Below are 9,531 nucleotides of genomic sequence, written 5' to 3' on the forward strand. Positions count from 1 at the left end.
TCGTTAATCCCAAACAAGTGGATAACCAAGGTTACGTGGAAGAGTGGGCTAGGTCACATCAATGGTTCCAAAAATTCATTTTTTTAAATTTTAATCAAAATTTAGTCTAAAACCTTTAAAACATCCAAAAATAACTTTTACACTCTATTTCAACTCAATATGAATTAATCCTTCTACAACCTTGACATGAAAATATTTATACAAAAAAAATTGGATTATATATATTCTTCTTTTTATTTATTTTATGTGGTTTGTGGTTCCAAAAATTCATTCTTTCATTCTTTCTTTTCTTTTTTTTTATAAGTTTTAATCAAAATTTACTCTAAAACCTTAAAAACATCCAAAAATAGCTTTGACACTATATTTCAATTCAATATGAATTAATCCTTCTACAAACTTGGCATGAAAATATTTATACAAAAAAAAAATGCTAGGCATGGAAATTTATTTCCTTAGTAGTTTTTTTGAGTTATATATATATATATATATATATATATATATATATATTCTTCTTTTTATTTATTTTATGTGGTTTATGGTTCCAACAATTAGTGATCTCACAAAATAGTTGTATCAAATATATCTACCCAAAACAATTACTTCCTACCAACTCAACCTCACATCCATATCAAGAGAATTAAACAAAATAGTTGTATCAAATATATCTACCCAAAACAAATACTTCCTACCTTAAACCTAATATTAAACCTAATTGCGAGAGTGTCAAGAGAATTAAACCTAATCGCCTAAACAAAATAGTTGTATCAAATATATCTACCCAAAACAAATACTTCCTACCTTAAACCTAATATTAAACCTAATTGCGAGAGTGTTAAGAGAATTAAACCTAATCGCCTAATCGCGAGTGTCAAGAGAATTAAACCTAAGAGAATTAAACCTAATCGCGAGTGTCGAGAGAATTAAACCTAATATTAAAGAATTAAACCTAATATTAAACCTAATCTCAAGAGTCAACAAACCTCTTAATAAAAGAAGTAATTTAACAAACTAAACTAGCCCTCAAAACTTTTGAATTCAATAAAATTATAAATTAGATTTTCAAAATAAAATATATATTTACTCAAATATTTACATTAAATATAAATTAATCCTTATACAACCTTTCAATATATTTTTACAATCAATATATTTTTTTATTAAATTAAACTTTTAACATGGAAATCTTTTACACCTATGAACTAGCTTTGACTATGAAGTGGCGCTTTGGAATCAATATGCTTATAAATACAAATCTATGTATTAAAACAATGATATTGGCGCTTTGGAATCAATATGCTTATAAATACAAATCTATGTATTAAAACAATGATATTTAGACTCAATGAGACTTATTGTTTGTAGGAATAGGCACTATTAACCTTATCACACTACATTGTAATTATTTTTTTTTGAAATTTTTGAGATTAAGATTGAACAAACCTAATGACTTAGATATGGATTAATCTTTTGTTACTGAAATATTTATAATTAAATATAGATTAATCTTTTGATAAGAAATATTTGACATTTATGAATTGACTTTTATTACCAAATAGATTTTTAAACTCGATATATTATGAATTAAATAATAAAATCAAATAATGAAATTCTATATATTCCAAATGAATATTTAGATTACTCAATGTAAATTAATATTTATTAACCCTACTCCAACCATAAATTAAGTTACTCAATATAAATTAATATTTATACAACCTTTCAATATGAATTAACACTTACATCTTAAAAAAAAATTATGTTATAAATAATTGGATTACAAAATTAAATATTCTATTTATAAAAACCTTTCAATATGAATTAACATTTACATCTTAAAAATTTGTGTTACAAATACATATTGGATTACAAAATTAAATATTCTATTTAAAACCCCTTTCAATATGAATTAACACTTGCATCTTAAAAATTTGTGTTATAAATACAAATTGGATTACAAAATTAAATATTCTATTTAAAAACTGTTTAAATAACCTTTATTTTAAATAAATCTTTCAAAGCTCATTTTTTAAAATACACTAGAGTTTTTTCAGTGGGGGAAGAATCCCCGCTGAAGAAGCATCATACATCATATCGCGGAAGGAGTATATATATATACAATCATCACTGGTACAAATATCCACATCATCACTGGTACAAATATCGCCGAAGCGAGCAGAGTCGTCACCAATACAAATATGCTGCATCGCGCAGCTCCCGCAGGATTCGAACATGGTCGGGGGCTGATCAAACCAACCGCCCCGACCAACATATCATGCACTCACACGTGCAAAATACAATAGAGTTATAAATTGATTACAAAATCAATGTTCTATTCAAGTTTCTTAACCTCTTCCTATACTGTTCTCTTTTCCCTTTCACAGAATACGAATTAAGATTGTTCTTTTCTCCTTTTACAACCTCTTCCTATACAGTTCTCTTTTCCTTTTCACAGAATACGAATTAAGATTGTTCTTTTCTCCTTTTACACAGAATCCTATATGATGCCAAATGTAGCTTCATGCTTGGCATGTGGAAAAAATACAGTGAAGAATAAAATATAGAAAACTGGGAATAAATACATTGAAAAATATAAAAAAAAAATTTCATGAACCTTTCATGCCAGGAAAAAAAATGAAACAAGATGAAATGTAATTTTGTAAAAGATTTTAATTTTGGTTCAAGTTTTTTGGTTAACCATTCATTTTCCAAGTCTTCAGAGATGTTTTAATTGTCTTATTCATAAGATTTATGAAATTGTTTTTTGTCAAGTAGCCCAAATTCTTGTTCCAGTTTAAAAGAAAAACATTTGCACTATTTTATCTTCATTGTAACATTTACAATATTTTATCTTCATCATATCAGATCTGCATTGTTAATTCTAATCATATTTTCTCTCTCTTTGCTTGAGGTGGCTTGTAAATATAGATGAGAAATTTTCTTTGTTTCTAATCATATTTTCTCTCTTTGCTTATGGTGGCTTGAAAATATAGATGAGAATTTTTCTTTGTTTCATAAAGTAGTTTGATGAGTTCATGTCTTTTTTCCTGTAATTTAAATATTCAGTGCTGATTATTTTACAACTTTCTCTGGAATCTCCGGTTGAGGTGGCTTGTAAATATGAATGAGAAATTCATCCGTCTTTTGTCCTGTATTTAAAAAACAAGAAACACATTTACAGTGCTATCATAACACTATAACACTTCATCATATCAGGTTTGCAGTATTGATTCTAATTATATTTTCTCTTTGCTTGAGGTGGCCTGTACATATGAATGAGAAATTTTCTTTGTTTTATAAAGTAATGAGAAATTTCCTTTGTTTTATAAAGTAATTTGATGAATTCATCTTTGTCTTGACCTGTAATTTAAATATGCAGTGCTGATTTTTTAAGAGTATTCCCAGTAATCTCCCCATGGATCTTCATTTTTAACTTTATATGATAAAAACACCTTCACTCAGATGAATATTCAAATCATTACGGAGCTTTGTCCAATACTTTCCAGATTCCATAGTTGATATGTATTCATTGAGGAAGAGGCAAGGAGAACAGAACAGCAAATAATGCTAACATGGAACATACAGCTTGTATATGCAACATTATTCTTTCTTTCCAAAGGAGGAAAAGAAAAAATGAGGGACCGAATACATTTCCATCCATCCTACAGGAGCAGCCACTGCTCCTCGTTCTAAAAAGGGATTATTGACCTAATTCACTCGGAAGAGAGCTGAAAGTGAAAGCCTGAAACTGATTATTATTTGGACTCAGAATTGGGATAGACCAGCTGAAAGAGAAAGCCTGAAACAGATTATTATTTGAACTGAGAATTGGGATAGGGCAAATTGGTATGCTCAGACTCTAAAAAGGCAAGGCTATTGGAGAAGAGCTGACCTGCAAGACTTTCCCCAAAAAGACCAAAGAAATTGTTCATGTGGAAGTCGAGATCATGCAGCACCTTTCTGGTCACCCTAATGTTGTCACGCTGAATGCCATTCATGAAGATGCAAGTTCTCAGTATCTTGTTATGGAGCTATGCTCCAGGGGACGCCTGATCGATGACATGTCCAAAAACGGATGCTACTCTTAGCATCAGGCTGCAGAAATGATCAAAAATTTAACTGCCACCTGAAAAATCAATGGAGTACCGTCAGTCAGTAAATGATAACGGTTGATAAGTGACAGTGAACAACGATATGCTTCCAAATTCTGTGTACAAGCAGATCCTTATAATAGATTGCCACTACACAGGAATAGGGCATATAGGCACACACACAGTTTGCTCCTTTTGGGCACAGATATCTTATCCATGAAATAACAGCGACAAGAGCATCTACAAGATCATATTTCCTGCTGCTTGGATATCAAGTTTTGTTAGGTTTGGAGTGGTAGACACAGCAGTGCCCAGAGAAAGATTTATCTTCTCCATTCTCTGTTAAAACTGAATTTGTGAAGTGTGTTCTTCTCTTCCTTGTAGGTCCATTGACAGGCACGATATGTTTCTTTCTTTATGACCTGGTTGGCTGCAGCTATACATTAGAGTCTAAACCGAATACCAAAGCTATCCTGCAGTAGTAAAAAAATATGGTCACAAAACCAATATAAGCATCACATCTACTTACATAATATTTAAATGTGTTTACTGTCAACTGGGTTTAATTTGAATTTGAATGGTTACTATTTGACGTCAATTAAGTTTAATTTCAATTATTAATATTATTTTCAAAGTTGTTACTCCCCACCTAGATTCAAATACCCTCAATTACTTGAAGGTGTAGATGTTTGAAACATTTCAACCCATAAGGACAGAATCCATCAAGCTAGTCCTATCAATTACAATTTCACAGAATGAAAACTCAATTGGGATAGGCTTATTGCTTCAACAAATTTTCCAAAGAACAGGCCTATCAAGGTAGCATGTAGGGGACACCAGAATATGTTCCATGCCTGTTTTAATGCAAACAAATGTTGTTAATGAAATACATAAACAAAACTCCTGAATTATTTAGTAAGGATGATAATGCCCTTATGTAGATGTTTAGTGAGAAGAGTCAAACTTGATTACTATGCAGTTCAGAAATAAATACCTTTCAGAAACCCCCATGGACAAACCAAAATCAGCTAACTTCAGCTGCTCAGTGCAGTACAGGTTCAGAACATATTCTCAGGTTAAATATCCCAATGGACAACACCCATCTCATGCCAGTATTTGATGATCAATATTAAATGTTTGATCAGTTTTGCAGCCTGATTCTGAGTAGCATCCATTTATGGCCATGTCATCAATCAGGTATCCCCTAGAGCACAGCTCCATCACAAGATGCAAATAATCTGCATCTCCATACACGGCATTCAGCGTGAAAACACTAAGATGCCCAGAAAGGTGTTGTATGCTCTCGTCTTCTCTACAGGCATTCTCTTTGGTCTCTTTGGGCGAAATCTTGCAGGCTCTCTCTTCTCTAGTAGCCTTGCTCTCGCGGATTCTGACGAGACCGAATTTCCCTCATCCTATTTTGGGCCCAAATAATCAGATTCAAGCTTTTGCTTCTTACCGGACTGGGTAAACACACACTTTCTCTTTAATCCTCTTCCCAGTGAATTAGGTAAACAAACACTTCTTGGAAGAGGAGCAATAGCTCATCCCAAACCCAATTCATTGAACCCTAGTCTTTTCCTTCCTCTGCTGTTAAAAGGAATTATGATGCCAAGCTCTATATTCTAAGTCGGTGCGATCAACTGCCACTCTGGAAAAACAAAACAACCAAATGATCCAACAGTAAATAAACCCACCCATTATTTTTGCCAAAAAAATATCAGCAAACATCGAATATCAAAGCTCTGCAATGAATTTTAAACCCCATTTTCTAATTCAAATTTCCAGTTAAAACCAATCCAGAAGAGTTCCGGCACACTCTTTTCAAATGTCATTGTCCACCCTGGTGTTTTCTGCTACTCCCAATACTTTTCCCAACACAAACACGATAATAAAATTACCAAAAAACGCAATAAAATTGTTAAAAAAATATTACATACCTCTGTAATTTCTGTCAAATCATCAAAATTTCAGGTCTGTGGGTCGCAGAAATACGAAAGCCAAATCAATTTGTAATAGAAATTCTGTGAGTCAACTCCGGGGAAGAGAAAATTTGCGAGAGAATACAAATCATGGGAGCCTCTGATGCAATCCATGATTGAAAGACAGTTCAAACACCAAGACGAGGAAAGCCCGCAATGTTGTTTTTGTGAACTCCATTGGGTACTTATAGTTTGTGAATGTAATTAGGTGTATGGAATTTGCCTATTACCAGTTGCAGGTTGTTGTCAGTTTCAATTTAGTTGCTATCGGTTACTGTCACGTTCACTTGAGTCGGTTGCGGCGTGGTTGATTATATGATTGTATAATATATATTTACATTTTCAATGCCCTTATACTTTTAACCTGGTCAATAATATTTATCTTTTCCACATTTTATTGCATTTAATATATGATATATATTAAAGTGAGGATGGTTTGTTTTAACTAGGGTTTGAACTAGTTTTTATAGAAAACAACAAATGGAGGATTTCTTGTGTGTTGTTTTACATTGGTTGAAAGGTTTGGTTCACATTAGCATATAAATCTTAATATAGTGTGATCTCCGGGATGACATTGTCTACCTATCAAGGTAGTGTTTTTTCTACTATTGAATTGGTTGTGAATGAATGAGCTTATTTACTCAACTTATCTTTTCTCTTCTAGTACTTGTGTGGGTATATGTGACTATTAAATAGGACAATACAACTAGATATATCAAATGGCTCCCAACTCTTTTCTTTTTGGACATTCTGAACTTTAAAATGTTCTCTTATTATGTGTTACGAGGTTTGATCTCCAACAACATTTAAGTCTCAAAACACCATGATCCTTATGACATGAGAGTGTCAATAGAGGTAGTGACCCTACTACTAACATTTGTTGTGATGGCACTGAGAACCTCTGTTGACTGTGATGTTTAGATGTGAATAAATATACATGCTTCCATGGGACTCCACCACCTACATTGAATGTACATTACACGCATCTTTGTAAACACAAAGTTCAACGATCAACTAAAATTCTACATGAAAATGGGTGTCATATAATATGCTACTTGATTTACAAATTCTAATGAGATTAATGCAAAGAAGTTTATGATGAGAAGAAGAAATGAGATCCTTAATTTAAAGGGAATTCATGTTTTTAGAGCGAAATTTATAGAATGCATGTCACAATTGGCTACATATTATGTTGAACAACATCATTAAGACATTTGTGAGTTAGTAGATGAAGTTCTGATGTAAATGTGAAAGGAAAAGGCATTACACAAAGAAATGGAAAAGGAACAATCTCTAATTATTCTTGTCTTCATTGATCCTAAATCTTCCTATGCAAGAGAACCCAAGCCCAAGCTCCCCAATCATGTTTTTAGAGCAAAATTTAATGGAATGCATGTCATAATTGGCCAAATATTATGTTGAACAACATCCGTAAGCCATCGATGAGTTAATGTATGACGTTAAAATGCGAGGGTGAGAGGAAAAGGAAATGCACAAAAAAATGGAAGAAGAAGAATATCTAATCGTTAGCTTGGTTGATCCTAAATCTTCCTATGGAAAGAGGGAAAGAGAACTGAAGCCCAATCTCTCCAATCATGTTTTAGAGCAAAATTTATGGAAGGGATGTGATAATTAACCAAATATTATGTTGAGCAGCACCATTATGCTTCCCAATCATATTTTTAGAGCCAAGTTTATGGAATGCAAGTGATAATTTCCTAAATACTATGTTGAACATCATCATTAAGCCATTTGGGAGTTTGCGTATGAAGTTAAGGTGCAAGGGTGATAATAGTGCACAACCAAATGGAAAAGGAACAATCTCTAATCATTATCTTCATTGATCCTAAATCTTCCTATGGCAAGGGAACCCCAATTTGCTCTTCCACCATTATAAAATGGGCTACCTAAGATATTTATGTTGGATTTGTTAAAAGATTTGAGTTTATTCATAAACTCCATTAGAACAAGATTAACACTATACATAGCTTAAGGAATATTTACACTCCCATGGAGTTGTTATTTATTAAGGAATAATATGATACCCTACACACAATGGACCTTATATGACAACCATTCCTCCACAAATTTAAGAAGACACTGACTTAAAGTTTTAGTTTTGTTGGCTCTAGTTGTTAGTCTCAATGCCAAATGTACCTTTATTTATGACTTAAGAACCCAATATTCCTATTTCAATGCCATCTCCATTCTCCTTGACTTTGGCCTTTTGAACTAGAACATACTTCTCATGATAGGGGGACACTAGCCAATATAACATCCTATATTTCCAACCCTTTTTCGTGGAGAAGTAATATTGAAGATTTGAAACAAATGGTAAGTACCTCTTACTCCACTCCCTAAGACTTACACTTAAAGTGGCAGCAAGTAACAATTCCAAATAGGGAAAACCAAACAAACATCCTTCAATACCTAGTTCGTCAATAATACAAACAACGAGACAATTTATGCAATCCTTAGCTTTTCAATATGCTATTGAGGACTAATTTGGGGTGAGATAAAGTTTCTAATAACTCCAAATGCAACATTGAAGATGAAACCATTGTAAATTTTGTCAAATATCTATTTATGCTTCATTATGCAATTCATCAATGGATCCCAGTGTATGGATTCTTACTATAGGAAATTAATCAATGTTTATTAGCAGTACAAATCACAATTCATAATGATGGTTATTAATAGTGTTTTGGTTAAAAGTGATCTGGTACTCAAACCCAAGAGGTTAACTCAACTAATTGTCATTAATGTTGTTGGAGATTTAGTTAATTCCATGATAATGAGTACCTAATTCAAATCCCCTTAGTACAACACACTAATTTATGCCAACAAAATTACAAAAGATGACATCTAAAAATGTAAGGAAACATCTTTTACATATCCCTGCAAAATTTTCTTTAAACCAAAAAAACCTTTTAATTATAACATTAAACAAAACTATCATAATAATTATTTTAATTATTATAATAAAATATATACACAAACTTATATATATGTTCCTCCCTAAAGTGAGCTTGAAGTATGCCCTAAAACTGCTTTTGCTTGGGTAAGAACTTCTCTTCCTCGAATATAAGGAAACATGTTATTGGCCCAAGACCAAGAGGCATCTGGAAGGAGTGAAAGTCTACTTCCTTATGTACCACCAACAGCTAATTCCAGGTGGTATGGTTTTCCTTGAACAACGGTGATGATTCAGCCATCATTTACAAATAACAATCAAAGATAACTATCCTCGTTGTTGATTTGACAACTAAGTTTTAGCAATTTTTTCCACTATATATTAAAATAAATAAATACCTCCCCATCTCTAAACTATCTATTATTATTAATTTCTTAACAAATTTATAATTTTCCTTTCTCTAATCTCGTGACTAGACATTTTTTAACTAAATGATATAAATCCATCTCTATCTCAATGTTGAGCTCATGTTAAGTGGGTGTGCATA

At 32.2% G+C, this 9,531-nt stretch overlaps 1 long non-coding RNA gene across 2 annotated transcripts; it reads right to left on the minus strand.

The window, feature by feature from the left end:
* Positions 1-2,142: 2,142 nt before the first annotated feature.
* LOC149225148 (uncharacterized) lies at positions 2,143-6,280 on the minus strand. 2 transcript variants are annotated; one of them, XR_016247640.1, is made up of 4 exons: positions 6,029-6,280; positions 5,083-5,739; positions 4,270-4,561; positions 2,143-4,123 (listed from the first exon to the last, which is right to left on the minus strand). It is a non-coding gene; the product is annotated as an uncharacterized LOC149225148 (long non-coding RNA). The 2 variants fall into 2 exon arrangements; XR_016247639.1 differs by having other exon boundaries at positions 2,143-4,561; positions 6,029-6,279.
* Between the last annotated feature and the right edge of the window lie 3,251 nt (positions 6,281-9,531).

This window comes from Pinus tabuliformis, chromosome J, assembly GCF_031772625.1.
Source record: "Pinus tabuliformis cultivar Carrire ecotype Pingquan chromosome J, CPIR1, whole genome shotgun sequence".
Taxonomy (NCBI): Eukaryota; Viridiplantae; Streptophyta; class Pinopsida; order Pinales; family Pinaceae; genus Pinus; species Pinus tabuliformis.